Source organism: Oncorhynchus keta, chromosome 34 (assembly GCF_023373465.1).
Source record: "Oncorhynchus keta strain PuntledgeMale-10-30-2019 chromosome 34, Oket_V2, whole genome shotgun sequence".
In the NCBI taxonomy this organism is placed as follows: Eukaryota; Metazoa; Chordata; class Actinopteri; order Salmoniformes; family Salmonidae; genus Oncorhynchus; species Oncorhynchus keta.
The window spans coordinates 12,438,815-12,450,928 of NC_068454.1; the positions used below are offsets into that span (position 1 = coordinate 12,438,815).

General features: G+C 39.5%; 1 protein-coding gene across 2 annotated transcripts in view; it reads left to right on the forward strand.

Moving 5' to 3' along the window:
- LOC118366594 (beta-galactoside alpha-2,6-sialyltransferase 2-like) overlaps positions 1-12,114 on the forward strand; it is a 102,835-nt gene that overhangs the window by 12,437 nt on the left and 78,284 nt on the right. Inside the window, exon 1 of one of the 2 annotated variants that reach the window (XM_052493164.1) lies at positions 6,401-6,586. The exons of the other annotated variant lie outside the window; for it this stretch is intronic. The gene's annotated coding sequence lies outside the window, so the exon portion shown is untranslated. Of the gene's footprint in view, positions 1-6,400; positions 6,587-12,114 lie in introns of those variants that run through there. 2 annotated transcript variants of the gene reach the window in all.

A 12,114-nucleotide genomic window follows, 5' to 3' on the forward strand; every position in this document is an offset into this window, starting at 1 on the left:
CAATTCGAATTCAAAATGTTCCTCATTGAAAAGCATTGAAAACCCCAACCCTGTCATGTTGACCGCATGCCATGTTGACCCCAACCCTGCCATGTTGACCCCAACCCTGTCATGTTGACCCCATGCCATGTTGACCCCAACCCTGCCATGTTCTATCTCAAAGCTATCAGACTGCTAAACAATCACTAACTCAGAGAGGCTGCTGCCTACATAGACTATCTAGTCACTTTAAACAATGCCACTTTAATACTGTTTACATATCTTACATTACTCATCTCGTGTATATACTGTATCTTATATCATCTACTGCATTGTGCCTATGCCGCTCGGCCATTGCTCATCCATATATTTATATGTAGATACTCTTATTCCATCCCTTTAGATTTGTGTGTATTAGGTAGTTGTTGGGGAATTGTTAGATTACTTGTTAGATATAACTGCACTGTCGGAACTAGAAGCACAAGCTACACTCGCATTAACGTCTGCTAACCCTGTGTATGTGACTAATAAAATTTGATTTGATGTTGACCCCAACCCTGACTACTAGATGGCCATGCATTACTTTTAGTCAATCATGTCCTTGGTAGCATGGCCATCTATGTCATCACAACTATTCAATCAACGACAACTACAACTTGAGGGTTAGGGGTGAGGTTAATTATGGAGTCACCTCTCAATGCACAGAAGTTTAAAACCCATGGAGAACATTATAAAGAATGCTATAATCCAAGTCAAAATGCTGTTCCTGGTGTCCCTGCCTTCAGCCCATCTTCTAAGAGCCAAACCAGTTGTACTCGGACGGGTGTTGTGTCAACACTGCTTTGTGACCTGTTGACGTAATCAGTGGCGACACGCTAAGCAGTGGAAACAGATGGGATAAAATGACCAGGATGACCGCGGCGACAAGATGGCTCCATCGCTATGGAAACGGCTATGCTCCTTTGCGTCGCTAACAGCCCTGATTACAGTGACGGCGAACGGCAGGTTGGGATGGATCCGAGCAATGACCAGATGTTCAGAGGATGTTTAGAAACCAAAAATGAAGAAGATGATACACTCCCTGACTCCATTATATGATCATAATACTGAACAGAAAATGATGATGACTGTGTTGAGAAAGAGAGCAGGAAGACAACGACCACAGTAACAGTGATGACATACATCAGATAATGAAAATGATGACATAGAGACTAATTCATTAGGAGATTAAGGAAACCACAGTGGTGAGACGCTAATCACGCTCTCCTCACGCAAACACTGCTCTACAGTTTCAAAACATCACAGACAGGAGGCTACCGAACTACAGCACCAACCCCATCATTGAGAGAAAGTGAAAAAGCTCACCCGCTAATGAGAGAGGTGATTTCATCTCAAATGGGGGGAATGGAATGAGAGTGTGTCTTTGATGGTAAGGAGAGTAATTTAAAATGGTGAGGATGAGCACAATCTAAAATGTGGTGAGTAATCTAAAATGGTGAATAGGAGAGTAATCTAAAATGGTGAGGAGGAGAGGATTCTAAAATGAGGAGAGTAATCTAAGATGGTGAGGAGGAGAGGATTCTAAAATGAGTAGAGTAATCTAAGATGGTGAGGAGGAGAGGATTCTAAAATGAGGAGAGTAATCTAAAATGGTGAAGAGGAGAGTAAATAAATCAGGAGAGGATTCTAAAATGAGGAGAGTAATCTAAAATGGTGAAGAGGAGAGTAAATAAATCAGGAGAGTAATCTAAAATGGTGAAGAGGAGAGTAAATAAATCAGGAGAGTAATCTAAAATGGTGAAGAGGAGAGTAAATAAATCAGGAGAGTAATCTAAAATGGTGAAGAGGAGAGTAAATAAATCAGGAGAGTAATCTAAAATGGTGAAGAGGAGAGTAAATAAATCAGGAGAGTAATCTAAAATGGTGAAGAGGAGAGTAAATAAATCAGGAGAGTAATCTAAAATGAGGAGAGTAATCTAAAATGGTGAAGAGGAGAGTAAATAAATCAGGAGAGGATTCTAAAATGAGGAGAGTAATCTAAAATGGTGAAGAGGAGAGTAAATAAATCAGGAGAGTAATCTAAAATGGTGAAGAGGAGAGTAAATAAATCAGGAGAGTAATCTAAAATGGTGAAGAGGAGAGTAAATAAATCAGGAGAGTAATCTAAAATGGTGAAGAGGAGAGTAAATAAATCAGGAGAGTAATCTAAAATGGTGAAGCGGAGAGTAAATAAATCAGGAGAGTAATCTAAAATCAGGAGAGTAATCTAAAATGGTGAAGAGGAGAGTAAATAAATCAGGAGAGTAATCTAAAATCAGGAGAGTAATCTAAAATGGTGAAGAGGAGAGTAAATAAATCAGGAGAGTAATCTAAAATCAGGAGAGTAATCTAAAATGGTGAAGAGGAGAGTAAATAAATCAGGAGTAATCTAAAATCAGGAGAGTAATCTAAAATGGTGAAGAGGAGAGTAAATAAATCAGGAGAGTAATCTAAAATGGTGAAGAGGAGAGTAAATAAATCAGGAGAGTAATCTAAAATGGTGAAGAGGAGAGTAAATAAATCAGGAGAGTAATCTAAAATGGTGAAGAGGAGAGTAAATAAATCAGGAGAGTAATCTAAAATCAGGAGAGTAATCTAAAATGGTGAAGAGGAGAGTAAATAAATCAGGAGAGTAATCTAAAATCAGGAGAGTAATCTAAAATGGTGAAGAGGAGAGTAAATAAATCAGGAGAGTAATCTAAAATGAGGAGAGTAATCTAAAATGGTGAAGAGGAGAGTAATTAAATCAGGAGAGTAATCTAAAATGGTGAAGAGGAGAGTAAATAAATCAGGAGAGTAATCTAAAATGGTGAAGAGGAGAGTAAATAAATCAGGAGAGTAATCTAAAATGGTGTAATCTAAAATGGTGAAGAGGAGAGTAAATAAATCAGGAGAGTAATCTAAAATGGTGAAGAAGAGAGTAAATAAATCAGGAGAGTAATCTAAAATGGTGAAGAGGAGAGTAAATAAATCAGGAGAGTAATCTAAAATGGCGAAGAGGAGAGTAAATAAATCAGAGTAATCTAAAATGGTGAAGAGGAGAGTAAATAAATCAGGAGAGTAATCTAAAATGGTGAAGAGGAGAGTAAATAAATCAGGAGAGTAATCTAAAATGAGGAGAGTAATCTAAAATGGTGAAGAGGACAGTAAATAAATCAGGAGAGGATTCTAAAATGAGGAGAGTAATCTAAAATGGTGAAGAGGAGAGTAAATAAATCAGGAGAGTAATCTAAAACGGTGAAGAGGAGAGTAAATAAATCAGGAGAGTAATCTAAAATCAGGAGAGTAATCTAAAATCAGGAGAGTAATCTAAAATGAGGAGAGTAATCTAAAATGGTGAAGAGGAGAGTAAATAAATCAGGAGAGTAATCTAAAATCAGGAGAGTAATCTAAAATGAGGAGAGTAATCTCCAATGGTGAGGAGGAGAGTCATCTACGATGGTGAGGATAAGGGTAATATGGAGATGAGGAGAGTAATTTTGAGATGAGGAGAGTCATCTAAGTATTCCAATAGGAGGCCAGATGCAGGTTCACATGCAGATTCTTAAAGTATTTAAAGCAGCCGGGCCTGGTAAATTTCTATGTTCAAAAAAACTGCTCAGAGGAGTTACTGCATGTTGAAAGGTGAGATATTCACACACACACACACTAATCCAAGCCCGGGTACAAAGACAGGGATATGAAGTCTTGATGATTGACACTCTGTACTGTACATATATGGACACTGGCATACCTGGATAAGATGATGAGCACCTGGTTCAGAGCTCAGCTACCTCACCTGACCTAGGGGGGGAGAGGAGAAAGAGGGGAGGTGAGAGGTTTCAGGATAGCCTGAGGCAATTTAATATGATTTATATCCTGAAACTGCTTAGGCCATACAGACAATTTACACAGACACGCGCTCACTCACACCCAACCCTTATACATTATGTAATTTGAGGTGGGAGAGAATTCACACAGTGACAGCTCAACTGTGACAGTCTGAGTCATATGCTCTGAAGGGGTCTGTGAGTGTTTCTCTGTGGATATCTATGAGTGTTTGTGTGTACATCTGTCTGTGCATATGTGTGTGTGGGGGGGGGGTATTTTATTTAACCTTTATTTAACTAGGGAAGTCAGTTTAGAACAAATTCTTATTTTCAATGACGGCCTAGGAACAGTGGGTTAACTGTCTGTTCAGGGGCAGAACGACAGATTTGTACCTTGTCAGCTCAGGGATTTGAACTTGCAACCTTCCGGTTACTAGTCCAACGCTCTAACCACTAGGCTACCCTGCCGCCCCAAGCGGTGAAATCTATGTGTGAGTGTGTGCAACTAATCACGCATTCATTTTCAGTAAATAGATCTGTAAGTGTGTGTATAAATGGATGTTTCTGTGTAAAGGTTGTATTAGTGTATTAATATTAGTGAGTTTTGGTGGTGTTCTGTGATTTTGTGTGTCAGTCTTTTAGTGCAGTACATCCTCTGTTAGTCTAAGCTGCATGGGTCATCTCTGCTACTACTATTTATTCATCTACAATGTTTTTCCTATAGGTCATTGCTGTACGACAATACATTTATTTTATTTAACCTTTATTTAACTAGGCAAGTCCGTTAAGAACAAATTCTTATTTACAATGACGGCCATCTGGCCGGACAGCTTCTCTCTGTGAGCTGCGACAGTACATGGCCATCTGGCTGGCCAGCTTCTCTCTGTGTAACTGTGACAGTACATGGCCATCTGGCTGGCCAGCTTCTCTCTGTAACTGTGACAGTACATGGCCATCTGGCTGGCCAGCTTCTCTCTGTATAGCTGTGACAGCACATGGCCATCTGGCTGGCCAGCTTCTCTCTGTAGCTGTAACAGTACATGGCCATCTGGCTGGCCAGCTTCTCTCTGTATAGCTGTGACAGTACATGGCCATCTGGCTGGCCAGCTTCTCTCTGTATAGTGATTTATTATTCACGGTAATATGTCTGTGTTCTGTTGTAATTGCAGTGTGCTACAGCAGTGGCTGCGTCTGATGGAGCACAAATGAATAAATAAATTGGGACGTGGAGCCATTTGGACGTTTGACATTTACTGATGAGACAATTAAGTGAGCAGCGCACAAACACACAGGCAGCGGCGCAGGAAAACACACGCCCACAGACAGTTTATACACACACACACACACATGAAAGACGAACACACACAAACCAAAAGTGGAGCTCAAACAAACACACACACGATATACTCATAAAAAAGCGCACATACACGATACACACACACAAAAGCACACACACGATACACACACAAAGGCGCCAGGTGATGTAGGAGCACCAGGTGATGTAGGGGCACCAGGTAAGGTAAGTCTAGGAAAAGTCAGTAAGATACACACACACACACATGCAACGGCCATGCCTCCCTCCATGGGACTACATATAAATGTGACTTTGCTATTAAGTGTCCTAGAGATAATATGTCTTCATCATGTAAGTCTGAATACTGATTTGACAGATTCAGCAGTCAAGCATATTAGGCTCCAAGTTTTCCATGATAGGCTATGAGTTGTCACCACACAAGCAGGCCTATGAGGGAAATATTTAAGTTACCATTTTCTACATCAAAGCGTATTATTATACACTGAATGTACAAAACATTAAGAACACCTGCTCTTTCCATGACCTAGACCAGTGCTTCCTAACCACATGGGTACTAGGACCCCTGGGGTGTTCTTGGCCTACCCACTGGGGGTACTTGAGAAGAGTCATGAGACCGTAGGCCTACTGGCAAAATACACTATGAGGAGGTACTACGGGCAGAGCAACATTGTTGGTGGTACAGTAACTGAAAAAGGTTGGGAACCACTGAGGTAGACTGACCAGGTGAATCTAGGTTAAAGCTATGATCCCTTATTGATGTCACTTGTTAAATCCACTTCAATCAGTGTAGAGGAAGGTGAGAAGACAGGTTAGAGAAGTTTTTTTTGTAAAGCCTTGAGACAATTGAGATGTATGTGTGCCATTCAGATGGTGAATGGACAAGACAAAATATTTAAGCGCCTTTGAACATGGTTTGGTAGTAGTGGCAAGCAGCCTCGTTTGTATCAATAATTTCAAAGCTGCTGAGTTTTTCACCCTCAACAGTTTCCTGTGTGTATCAAGAATGGTCCACCACCCAAAGGACATCCAGCCAATTTGACACAACTGTGGGAAGCATTGGAGTCAACATGGGCCAGCATCCCTGTGGAACGCTTTGGACACCTTGTAGAGTCCATGCGCTACGAACTGGGCGCAAGGTATTATTCATGTTTAGGAATGCTTCAAATAAACTCGTGGTTGATCCCAAACACTCAAAGGCGATATATTTCACGCTAGGTTACAACCTCAAAGCAAGAGACATCGAGGCTCCGCCCACCACTCTCATGCTGAGGGTGCACGAAAAAGGCTTGCGACAATGTGAGACGACACCGAATGTGCAGCTTTCATGAATCTGATTTCAAACAGCGCTGTGAAACCGGACCACTGCCCGCACAGCTCGGTTAACGGAGGAAAAAACGGACACTAGCCTGCCTTCTAAAACAATGAAGACAAACATATTTCCTAGGTAAGGCTTTAATGGCTCCCCGCAGGATTTGCAGGCAGTTGCTCCTCACGCTTCAGAGCGCGTTGTGCTAACAGCCCCGCGGTAGACTACATTGTAATGACGAGCAGTCAATTGGCAAAATATGTGGCTACAAGAGATTCAGCCAGCGGTCGATTTGGTTTCTAGAATGGACATATAAATTAAACATAATTAAGCAAGAATATTCAGTAGCAAATAAATAGCCTGAACGGTTTAGGTTAACGGATTTATCTTTGCATGGTCAGAATGATGAAATAACCATAGCCAACTGCACCGTTAAAATAGTTTTTTTTTAAAATCCTAGGCTATCAACATCATCCATGAGCCTACTACTTGATAGATTTAGGATCCTAATTAAAGCATGCAATACCTCGTGCGGCAACATTGTAGCCAAATCACACATTTAACAGCCCTACTTTCCTACTTTGTATGGAATCTTTATGTAAATATTTGCCTGTTCATAGCTGTCCAATTGTATTACGCCTTCCTGTATTTGACTCATTTGAGTTTAACACAGTACTGTTAGCTCATGAAATTAGACAATTTCATTTATTTAGACTGCATGTTAAATTAGCAATATAAGGTCATAAGTTCCATGCGTGTGTGTGTGGTGAAACCCTGTCTGTGGCATAAGAAGTACGTTTGATTAAGGAAGACCATGCCTTTCTATAATGTGAGATTGGAGGTGTCCTGTCCTCCATCCAACTAACGTTACTAAAATCAAATCAAATCAAATTGTATTTGCCACATACAGATGGTTAGTAGATATTAGTGCAAGTGTAGCGAAATGCTTGTGCTTCTAGTTCTGACAGTGCAGTAATATCTAACAATTCCCCAACAACTACCTAATACACACAAATCTAAAGGGGTGAATGAGAATATGTACATGTAAGTATATGGATGAGTGATGGCCGAGCGGCATAGGCAAGGTGCAATAGATGGTATAAAATACAGTATACACATGTGATATGAGTAATGTAAGATATGTAAACAATATTAAAGTGGCATTATTTAGAGCATTGTATGAAGTGACTAGTGATCCATTTTATTAAAGTGTCCAGTGATTGGGTCTCAATGTAGGCAGCAGCTATGTTAGTGATGGCTGTTTAACAGTCTGATGGCCTTGAGATAGAAGCTGTTTTTCAGTCTCTCGGTCCCTGCTTTGATGCACCTGTACTGACCTCACCTTCTGGATGATAGCGGGGTGAACAGGCAGTGGCTCGGGTGGTTGTTGTCCTTGATGATATTTTTGGCCTTCCTGTGACATTGGGTGCTGTAGGTGTCATGGAGGGCAGGTAGTTTGCCCCCGGTGATGCATTGTGCAGACCGCACCACTCTCTGGAGAGCCTTGCGGTTGAGGGCGGGACAGTTGCCATACCAGGCTGTGATACGTCCCGACAGGATGCGCTCGATTGTGCATCTGTAAAAGTTTGTCAGGGTTTTGGGTGACAAGCCAAATTTCTTCAGCCTCCTGAGGTTGAAGAGGCGCTGTTGCTAAATGCATAAATGCATGGCTAAATGCATGGTTTGTAAATAATTTCTGAGTGTTGGAGTGTGCCCCTGGCTATCTGTAAAAAATAAGAAAAAAAACATTGCCGTCTGTTTTTTTTAATGTAAGGAATTTGAAATTATTTATACTTTTTACTTTTGATACTTATATGTATTTTAGAAATTACATGTACTTTTGATACTTAAGTATATTTAAAAGCAAATACTTTTCCTCTAGTATTTTACTGGGTGACTTTTAATTGAGTTTACTTGAGGGCTAACTTCAAGTTGGCTACCGTGACTGGTTCAAATCAATTGGATTTGATCTCCTTCATTCAGTTACGTTCAACACAGTGGCCATGCCAGTCCTGTGGACATTCATTGGTAGTTTGGCAGGCGGTCGTTGGCAGCTCGCTGTCTGGACCATTTAAACCGTATCATTATTGGCTTTAACAGCTGTTTGAATAAAACCCAACAGTATTAGACAAATTGAACGAAGTGCCGGTAGTTACGCCATTTTGAGAGAAATGATAAGAAATGAAAAGACACAAGTGCCAAGGACGAAGAGTTTTAGAAATGATCCCCATAAGCTAGCTAACAGTTTTGGTTTGGGAGTGTATGTGGTAGAGGCTTTGAAGTGGTCGGATTCCTTCTTTCTTTGTCTGGGATCTACAGACAGGGCTACATTTGTTTTAGAACAGCGAGACATTTTTTATTCCATCACCTAACAAATCAAAACCAAGACTCATCTGACGGAAAAAGAGGTGAGGAATGAAAGAATGTAATATATTCAGCAGCATACACCAATCTATTTTTGGATCAACCTACAGTCCTTGAACCAACAGCATTTCTAAGGTGATGTGTGATGAATGCAAAAAACAAGTAAAATCCCGATACCAAAACAAAGTGTGAGTTTCACTCTTCTGAAATGGTGTCCTTCTGCAGCATGGGGAAGGTGAAACCCAGAGGGCTTTTACTGATTGGGGTTGCTGAGGGAACTCTGCTACCTTGGTAGTGTGTTCTTTGTAGTGATGGGGCAAACACAATCATCAATAGTTCTGTGTCACAATGTTATTTTAGACGATACTATATCAATACTTGTTTTTCATGGCTCTCTCTTGTCCCTCTGCTGCAGACATAACAGTGAGCAATATGTTTGGAACATTGAATCGCATTAAAATCTTAGTATCGGATCACAATACATATTTGTAGAATCGTGATACATATAGAATTGAGGTACAAATGTTATCGACAACTAAGTATATTATGGTAATATCGTATCGTGAGGTCACCGGCAATTCTCAGCCCCAGTTATTTGTGTGCAGCAGGACAGTTTAATGGGTGTGTCTTTGTATTGTTGATGAATGACAACAGGGGTGTGTGTCTGTATTGTTGAGTTATAGTAGTGGTGGGTCTTTGTATTGTTGAGTTATAGTAGTGGTGTGTGTTTGTATTGTTGAGTTATAGTAGTGGTGTGTGTTTGTATTGTTGAGTTATAGTAGTGGTGTGTGTTTGTATTGTTGAGTTATAGTAGTGGTGGGTGTTTGTATTGTTGAGTTATAGTAGTGGTGTGTGTTTGTATTGTTGAGTTATAGTAGTGGTGTGTGTTTGTATTGTTGAGTTATAGTAGTGGTGTGTGTTTGTATTGTTGAGTTATAGTAGTGGTGTGTGTTTGTATTGTTGAGTTATAGTAGTGGTGGGTGTTTGTATTGTTGAGTTATAGTAGTGGTGTGTGTTTGTATTGTTGAGTTATAGTAGTGGTGGGTGTTTGTATTGTTGAGTTATAAGTGGTGGGTGTTTGTATTTTTGAGTTATAACAGTGGTGTGTCTTTGTATTGTTGAGTTATAGTAGTGGTGTGTGTTTGTATTGTTGAGTTATAGTAGTGGTGTGTGTTTGTATTGTTGAGTTATAACAGTGGTGTGTCTTTGTATTGTTGAGTTATAGTAGTGGTGTGTCTTTGTATTGTTGATGAATGACAACAGGGGTGTGTGTTTGTATTGTTGAGTTATAGTAGTGGTGTGTGTTTGTATTGTTGATGAATGACAACAGGGGTGTGTGTCTGTGTTAACTTATAACACAGGTTGGTTTTATAGGTTGAGTTATAGCAGCAATGGGTGTTTGTATTGTTGAGTTTTAGTGGTGTGTGTTTGTATTGTTGAGTTATAGTAGTGGTGTGTGTTTGTATTGTTGAGTTATAGTAGTGGTGGGTGTTTGTATTGTTGAGTTATAAGTGGTGGGTGTTTGTATTGTTGAGTTTTAACAGTGGTGTGTGTTTGTATTGTTGAGTGGTGTGTGTTTGTATTGTTGAGTTATAGTAGTGGTGTGTGTTTGTATTGTTGAGTTATAAGTGGTGGGTGTTTGTATTTTTGAGTTATAACAGTGGTGTGTGTTTGTATTGTTGAGTTATAACAGTGGTGTGTGTTTGTATTGGTGAGTTATAACAGTGGTGTGTGTTTGTATTGTTGAGTTATAGTAGTGGTGGGTGTTTGTATTGTTGAGTTATAAGTGGTGGGTGTTTGTATTTTTGAGTTATAACAGTGGTGGGTGTTTGTATTGTTGAGTTATAGTAGTGGTGGGTGTTTGTATTGTTGAGTTATAAGTGGTGGGTGTTTGTATTGTTGAGTTATAGTAGTGGTGTGTGTTTGTATTGTTGAGTTATAGTAGTGGTGGGTGTTTGTATTGTTGAGTTATAAGTGGTGGGTGTTTGTATTGTTGAGTTATAGTAGTGGTGTGTGTTTGTATTGTTGAGTTATAGCAGTGGTGTGTTTGTATTTTTGAGTTTTAACTAGAGGTCGACTGATTAAATTGGCCTCGGGATGATTTCAAGTTTTCTTAACAATCGGTAATCGGCCTCATGGCCGAGGGACACTGCATTGCAGGCTGACCACCTGTTACGCGAGTTCAGCATCAAAGGGACCTGCAAGGTGCCAAGGTAAGTTGCTAGCTTGCATTAAACTTTTCTTATAAAAACAATCTCCACATAATCATTAGTTAAATACACATGGTTGATGATATTACTAGGTTAACTAGCTTGTTCTGCATTGTGTATAATCAATGCAGGGCCTGTTAATTTATCATCGAATCACAGCCTACCTCAACTTCGCCAAAAGGGTAATGATTTAACAAATGCGCATTCACGAAAAAGCACAATTGTTGTGCAAGTGTACCGAACCGTAAACAACAATGCCTTTCTTAAATCACTACACAAGTATATATTTTTAACCTGCATATGTAGTTAAATGAACTTCATTTTAGCAGGCAATATTAACCAGGGGAAATTGTGTCACTTCTCTTGCGTTCAGAGCAATCAGTCAGGGTAATGCAACAGTTTGGTCCGCCTGAATAATTGCGAAACGGAACGGTTCCGTATTTTACTGAAAGAATCAACGTTTTGTTTTCGAAATTATAGTTTCCGGATCTGACCATATTAATCACCAAAGGATCATATTTCTGTGTGTTTTTATTATAATTAAGTTTATGATTTGATATTTGATAGAGCAGTCTGACTGAGCGGTGGTAGGCAGCAGCAGGCTCGTAAGCATTCATTCAAACAGCACTTTTTTTGCGTTTGCCAGCAGCTCTTAGCAATGCTTTAGGCACAGTGCTGTTTGACTTCAAGCCTATCAACTCCCGAGATTAGGCTGGCAATACTAAAGTACCTATAAGAACATCCAATAGTCAAAGGTATATGAAATACAAATGGTATAGAGATAAATAGTCCTATAATTCCTGTAATAACTACAACCTAAAACTTCTTACCAGGGAATATTGAAGACATGTTAAAAGGAACCACCAGCTTTCACATGTTCACATGTTCTGAGCAAGGAACTTAAACATTAGCTTTCTTACATAGCACATATTGCACTTTTACTTTCTTCTCCAACACTTTTTTTGCATTATTTAAACCAAATTGAACATGTTTCATTATTTATTTGAGACTAAATTGATTTTATTGATGTATTATATTAAGTTACTATAATTATTAATTGTTCATTCAGTATTGTTGAAATTCAGTATTGTT